Source organism: Apodemus sylvaticus, chromosome 8 (assembly GCF_947179515.1).
Source record: "Apodemus sylvaticus chromosome 8, mApoSyl1.1, whole genome shotgun sequence".
Classification (NCBI taxonomy): domain Eukaryota; kingdom Metazoa; phylum Chordata; class Mammalia; order Rodentia; family Muridae; genus Apodemus; species Apodemus sylvaticus.
Window position 1 is genome coordinate 55,761,956 of NC_067479.1, and position 5,942 is coordinate 55,767,897.

Genomic DNA, 5,942 nt, shown 5'->3' on the forward strand with positions numbered 1-5,942 from the left:
TGAAATGTCTATAATTTACACTTCAGTTTTACAATGTTTATAGCTTTTATGTCATTTGAAGGTTATTTATAACAATTATATAAGGAAGCAAAGTGCCATAAACTGAAGTAATTTACTGTAAAATATCTGAAATGCTAAAAAATCAAATGGTGCATTACTGTAGTACTAGGGCTGTTCTTGGAAAAATGAAAGGGGGGCTCTAAAATATAGCCTATACACATCAGCCAGTCTGTTACATCATTCGGCAGAGATTTATAAACTCAAGAGCACCTGGCAAGTATTAATTTAATTGTGTAGAAGGAGAGGTTGGTACTGAAAAATGCAATTGCTTGTCACAGCATTCATGGACATATATGGATGATACTGAAGGAAGCCAAACACAGAACATGGATTAGACCACAACCTTCTGCTCCTGCCTGTGAATCCTGGGGTCAGGGCAGCACACCATTTATAGCAGGTAGATAATCGGGACAAGGCCTGTCTAAACCTAATTTTTCTAGATCCAGAATGCCAGATGTACTGGTTACTTCTCTGTTGTGATAGAATACCATGATTAAAAGCAGCTCAGGGATGTAAGGGTTTGTTTTAGCTTACACTTCCACGGGAGGTCCATGAGGGTGGGAAAGGCATGGTGGCAGTCAGGAAAAGCATACTGACCAGAGTAGTAGTAGTTTGACTGATCACATTTCATCAACATACAGCAAGCTGAGACATGGAACAGGAGACAGAACCAGGTTATAAACTCTCAAAGTCTGACCCCAGAGATATATATATATCTTCCAGCGAGGATCTCCCTTCTAAAGGTTCCCTAACTTCCACAAACAGCACAATCATTTGGTGAGCCAGTTTCTAGATATGTATGCCTTTAGGGAAAATTTCCACTCAACCATAACAGCATCTCAAGGCCATGGAATCAATCAGACGGTAAGATGTGATAAGGCAAGCAGGCCCCTAGGCCCCTCCCCAGTCTTCAGAAAGATCTGTCTTATAAGTACAGTGTTTCATCCATCTCCCCATTCATTAATTCAGTGACTGTTGAATACTTAAATAGGAATAAGAGATGGACTATTGTCCCAGCACAATTGTGGTGCAGAACTTGGAGGAGTGGCCAATCAATGATTGACCTAATTTGAGGCCTATATGAGAGGAAGCCCATGCCTGACAGAGCCTGGATGACTAGGAACCATAGGCTGGATATGCCAGAGACCTAGGGTAGAACCAACAAAACAGACAAACAAATGATTTCTAGTAATATTCTCCTATATTCAAAGAGCAGTGTCATCATCAGAAAGGGAGCTGATGGGAATGGTTACATTGACTCACAATAAACAGACAGAAAGAGAGTTTAAATTGGAGGTCTCCATTGGGTCCCTTCCCTTGGAGCTCCAGGTACCCTGCAAAATGGGGGAAAGAGGAATTGTGGAAGCCAGAGGAGGTGTACTAGGAGAGCACCACTGTGAGAAGAAGGCCCTTGGGATCAACTAATCAGGCCTCATAGGGGCCCCAGAGACAAAAGTGATTAGTAGCAGAACCTACACGAGTCTATGCTATGTTCCTCTGCGATATATATATATAGTTGTTAGCTTGGGGTTTTGTGGGATGTCTGATATTTGGCTCTTTTGCCTGTTCTTGGGACCCTTTTCTTCCTACTGGGTTGCCTTGCCCAGCTTTGATGTGAGAATTTATTCTTGGTGTTACTCTATCATGTTGTACTATGTTCAGTTGATGTCTCTGAGAAACCTCCTCTTTTCTGGGAGGGAGATGGGGTGGGCAGAAGAATGGAACTTGGGGAGAGAGAAGGTGGGATGATGACTGGAAGGGGAAGCTGTGGTCATTTAAAAAATGATATGTATTATTGAGCAAGACTGCAGTAGCTCTCCTGGAACTCTAAACTGCAGTGTTAATACTAAGAATCATGGATATGTATTCTCTGTAAAGCTGATAATCCAAAAGATTCTAGGCTGCACATGAGATGGGCTTCTTGCTACCCCATCCAAATGGCCCACATTTTGAGGTGAGCACACAGATAGAAGGTTTCTTTCTGAATATAATAGGAGGGCCTTCTCTCTGAGGATGTAACCAAGGCTCAGAGTAGGTGAGCAAGGAGCTATCTGCCATGTCACAGAAGAGGAAAACAGTTATTGCAAGGTCTAAGTGTGCAAATCTCTTGCTGAAAGTAAAAGCTACCTTGTAATTCATCAAGTAAAAATAGCTGCATGCAACTAACAGATTTCAGGCCAACACCTCCATCGAATCTAGGACATGTAAACTCTATGAATATGTTATAATATATTTAATATATAATATATTATATTAGATTATATAATTATATAATATATAATATAATATATCCTGAAGTTGTACAGAGGTATAGATGCAGGGACTGTCTTTTTAGCTCAAAAAGGAAGACAATACAAAAGAAGGTTAGGATTCAGGTTATTTTGATGTTTGCCTACTAGTTGGAATTCAGTGAATCATGAAGAAGAATGACAGAACTTCTGTCCCAGCATCTCTTCCTTCATCTAGTGCCGTGGTCTATTCCAAATCCAAATCCTCCATCATCATTCAAATCTTCCATGCATTCCCTGAGAGTCATTCTATATTTTTCTATAGTACCTGCTGCTCATGTGCTTTAAATATTCATTGTTCAAAACAAACCTTATTGGCATAGAATATGGATCCAAGTGAGAATACATGATGAATAAGTACATTGATGGATTATAAAAGAAAATTATATGACTCTCTGTTTCTCCCTGTTCCAGAGTCAGATGCATCTTCTCATGCAATGCCAGCCTCATCCCACAGAAATGATGTTGATGGTTGGAGTGAATGGATTGACCATATTTAGTACCTTGTTACCAGGGCTGCCTTCTTCTATGCATCTGGCAAAGTAGAGATTGTTGACATTGATGACTCTTTCATTGACCTTAACTACATGGTCTACATGTTCTAGTATGACTCTACCCATGGCAAGTTCAATGTCACAGTCAAAGCTGAGAATGGGAAGCTTGTCATCAATGGGAAGCCCATCACCATCTTCTGGGAACAAGATCCCACTAACATCAAATGGAGTGATGTTGAGTATGTCACTGAGTCTACTGGCATCTTCACTACCATGGAGAATGCCAGGGCCCATTTGAAGGGTGAGGCCAAAAGGGATATCATCTCCTCCCCTTCTGCTGATGCCCACATGTTTGTCATGGGTGTGATCCATGAGAAATATGATAATTTTCTCAAGATTGTCAGCAACACATCCCCATCCTGCAACACTAACTGCTTAGGCCCCCTGGTCAAGATAATTCATGACAACTTTGGCACCGTGGGAGAACTCATGACCATGCTCTATGCCATCCCTGCCACTCAGAAGACTGTGGATGGCCACTCCAGAAGGCTGTGGTGTGATGTCCATAGGGCTACCCAGAACATCATCCCTGCATCCACCAGTGCTACTAAGGCTGTGGGCAAGGTCATCCATCCCAGAGCTGAACAAGAAGCTCACTGGCATGGCCTTCCATGTTCTTACCCCCAGTGTATCGGTCATGGATAAACACCAACTGGAGAAACCTGCCAAGTATGATGATATCAAAAAGGTGGTGAAGCAGGCATCCAAGGGCCACAAGGGTATCCTGGTCTACACTGAGGACCAGGTTTTCTCCTGAGACTTCAATAGTAACTCTCACTCGTCCACCTTTAATGCTGGGACTGGCATTGCTCTCAATAATAACTTTGCAAAGCTCATTTCCTGGTATGATAATGAATATGGTACAGCAACAGGGTGGTGGACCTCATGGTCTACATGGCCTCCAAGGAGTAAGAAGCCCTGAACCACCCACCCCAGCAAGAACACGGAGAGTGACAGAGAGAGGCCCTTGTTGCTGGGGAGTCCCTGTCCCAACTCAGCCACTAATACTGAGCATCTCCCTCACAGTTTCCATATCAGGCCCCATAATTATGTGTTTCAGGGAGCCCTACTCTCTTGAATACCATCAATAAAGTTTGCTGCACCCACAGAACAAAGTTACATAAAGAACAGAGCATTCTGGCATTGCATAAGCCCTTACTGCTCCCTCTGCATGACTATCCTACCTCTATTGTAGAGAGCCCCACTATCATATCTATATACTACATTCTCTTTTGTATGGTTTCATTATTACACTGATATGTTTAAATGTTCACCATTTCTGTTGTTTGCAGTTGTACTGTAATCCATTCATTTTGTCACCATATAGTATTTTATTACAAAACTATACCATGCTCTATCTACTCTTCTAGTGAAGGACTATATATTATTTCTGATTGTCATAATGAGTAATGTCACTATAGGTATTTTGTATGTTTTCTGGTACATATACATGTCTCTGGTAGGCATATGCATACCAAGGATTGGGTTGACTGAACCATAGTGTAGGTATTTTGTCCATTTTGTGTCATACTGACAAATGGTTTGTATTCTCAATTGCATTTCTCCGACTTTTAATTTCATGAATCTGTCAATACGTTACATGTTTCTCATTGTAAGGAGCACAAATTGGTATCCTCTTGTGCTTATTATTGCTCTTTTATAAGTCAAAATTTTTAGGGCTGGTGAGATGGTTGAGTGATTAAGAACACTTACTACTCTTCCAGAGGTCCTGAGTTCAATTCCCAGAAAGCACATGTTGGCTCACAACCATCTATAATGAGATACGATGCCCTGTTCTGGTGTGTCTGAAGACAGCTACAGTGTACTCATATACATAAAATAAATAAATAAATAAATCTTTAAGAAATTTTAGACATAATTTGTGTAAATTCAATGTCTATTTTACATACAGTTATATATATATATAACTATATAACTATATAACTATATAACTATATAACTATATATATATATATATATATATATATATATATATATATATATATATATAGTCAATATAGAGAGATATCTCAACATATCAGAATTGTTTTGGTTTTGTTTTTTCCTTTGCAGTTAGCATAGCCACTGGTCTGATTCTTATCACTATGGGTCAGTCTTGCTCTTTCAGAATTTCATAAAACTTCAATCATACTGCACACATCTTAGGGCTTGCTGGTAGAACTGAATGTGTTATTTTTGAGGGTCTCCTTTGTTTTTCTTATATGTATGTGTAGTTGACTCTTTTGAAGAAAGAAAACCTGATATGATTATATATCATCACAGTTGCCCCCCCTCCCCACCCCAGCCCTGAAAAGTGTTGGGGTTGTTTCTCATTTAGAGCTAATATGAATTAAACTAGCATAAGCCTTGTTGTTAAGATAGCTCCATCTCTCCCTCCTAGCTCTCGCCCTGTGTGGTCAGGTCTTGTTTAGGTGACCATGGGTGCAACTTCTCAGTTAATATAGAAAATTCAACTTCACAGAAGACATTCTTGTTCTCTTATAAAGTTAACATTTTCTCCTACACTTTGTGTGTGAGAGTGGTGTCACCTTGGGCAGGAAGCTATATAGACTTGCTCTTTGCATTTTGAACAACTGTGGAAATCTGTAACTGTCTTAGTCTGCTGCAAAGAGAGGGTTTTTTGATTTTTGTTTTTTATTTTGCTTTGTTTGATGCAGGGAAAGTACTATACTTATCTGTGGGTATAAGGATAAATATTTTTGAATGCAGTTAGGAATTTGGAAAGTGTCAGTCATAAGTTCTCCTCTGAGATCCATGAGCTCACCAGCTGTGGGCAATTGGATCCTTACTGAACTGGTCTTAAGTCTAAATTAGATGGTTTTTGATTACTCCAAGACATAAGTGCCCCTTATGTTGTACTCTTGGAGATAGCTTGCTATGCTGGTCATTGTTGTGGTTCACAGGCCTTGCAGATGAGTAGAAGTATTGACTACTTTTCTTTCTTGGAAACTTGCATGGTATTTTTCTGATATTATGAGATCTAGTCCTCAAGGAGGATGCTTCTAGGTCAATTTCAGCT

General features: G+C 40.0%; 1 pseudogene; it reads left to right on the forward strand.

Annotated features, from left to right (window-relative positions):
- The first annotated feature begins 2,810 nt into the window (after window positions 1–2,810).
- LOC127691017 (glyceraldehyde-3-phosphate dehydrogenase-like) lies at window positions 2,811–3,814 on the forward strand (annotated as a pseudogene).
- The last annotated feature ends 2,128 nt before the right edge of the window (window positions 3,815–5,942 follow it).